The sequence below is a fragment of the Mustela lutreola genome, chromosome 8 (assembly GCF_030435805.1).
Source record: "Mustela lutreola isolate mMusLut2 chromosome 8, mMusLut2.pri, whole genome shotgun sequence".
Classification (NCBI taxonomy): domain Eukaryota; kingdom Metazoa; phylum Chordata; class Mammalia; order Carnivora; family Mustelidae; genus Mustela; species Mustela lutreola.
The window spans coordinates 38,803,231-38,804,799 of NC_081297.1; the positions used below are offsets into that span (position 1 = coordinate 38,803,231).

The 1,569-nt window shown below is 36.7% G+C and overlaps 1 non-coding gene across 1 annotated transcript; it reads left to right on the plus strand.

Annotated features, from left to right (window-relative positions):
- The first annotated feature begins 316 nt into the window (after positions 1–316).
- On the plus strand, positions 317–423 carry LOC131840003 (U6 spliceosomal RNA). The gene has a single exon (XR_009357123.1). It is a non-coding gene; the product is annotated as a U6 spliceosomal RNA (small nuclear RNA).
- The last annotated feature ends 1,146 nt before the right edge of the window (positions 424–1,569 follow it).

The following is a 1,569-nucleotide window of genomic DNA, read 5'->3' on the forward strand; positions in this document are numbered from 1 at the left end:
GCGGCTCAACCCACTGAGCCACCCAGGCACCCCTAACATTGGATTTTTGATAGGAATTGGATTTACAGATGGTTTTCGGTAGTATGGACATTTTAACAATGTTAAATCTTACCATTCATAAATATGAGCTATCTTTCCATTTGTGTCTCCTTCAATTTCTTTATCAATGTCATAGTTTATGGAGTACAGATCTTTCATCTTCTTAGTTAAATCTATTCCTAAGTATTTTTTACTTTTGATGCTATTGTGAATTAGATTGTTTTCTTTATTTTTTTTCAGATAGTTCATCATTAGAGTGTTAAAATGCTCCTGTCTTGTGCTTACTTTGGCAGCACATATACTAAAATTGGAATGATGCAGAGAAGATTAGCGTGATCACTGAACAAGGATGACATGAAAAACTGGGAAGCATTCCATATTAAAAAAAATGAAACAAAACAAAATTCTTGTCTTTTATATATTGATCTTGTATTTGGCAGCTTTACTAAATTTGTTTATTCAAATTTTTTTGTTAAGTTTTTAGGATTTTTTAACATGTAAGTTCATGTTATCCAAAAAAAGAAAATTTTACTTCTTCCTTTTTTTTTTGGAGTCTCTTATTCCTTTGTGTTCCTTGTTTCTCTGGCTAGGACATCCAGTACTATGTCAAATGAGAGTAGTGAAAGTGGACACACTTGTCTTTCTTCTGATCTTTAAGGGGAAAACTTTCAAACGTTTTTGATTGAATATGAGATTAGCTCTGGGCTTGCAATATGTGTTTTTTCTTTAATGGATTTTTGAAATTATTTTTAAAAATTTTTTTATAAACATATAATGTGTTTTTATCCCTAGGGGTAAAACACCAGGTTCACACATTTCACAGCACTCACCATCACTCACCATAGCACCTGCCCTCCCCAATGTCCATACCCCCACCATCCTCTCCCAACACACCTCCCCCCAGCAACCCTCAGTCTGTTTTGTGAGATTCAGTCTTTTATGGTTTGTCTCCCTCCCAATCCCATCTTCTTTTATTTTTCTTTTCATACGCCCGAAACCGCCTATGTTGCATCTCCACTTCATCATATCAGGGAGATCATATGATAGTTGTCTTTCTCAGATTGATTTATTTCGCCAAGCATAATACCCTCTAGTTCCATCCACGTCATCACAAATAGCAGGATTTCATTTCTTTTGATGGCTGCATAGCATTCCATTGTACATATATACCACATCTTATTTATTGATTCATCTGTTGAAGTACATTTAGGTTCTTTCCATAGTTTAAGTATTGTGGACATTGCTGCTATAAACATTTGGGTGCATGTGCCCCTTCAGAATGCCACGTTTGTATCTGTAGGGTATATACCCAGAACTACAAGCACTGGGTCATAGGGTAGTTCTATTTTCAGCTTTTTGAGGCACGTCCACGCTGTTTTCCAGAGTGGTTGCACCAGCTTGCATTCCCACGTACAGTGTAGGAGGGTTGCCCTTTCTCCACATCCTCGCCAGCATCTGTCATTGACTGACTTGTTCATTTTAGCCATTCTGAACGGTGTGAGGTGGTATCTCATTCTGGTTTTGATTTGT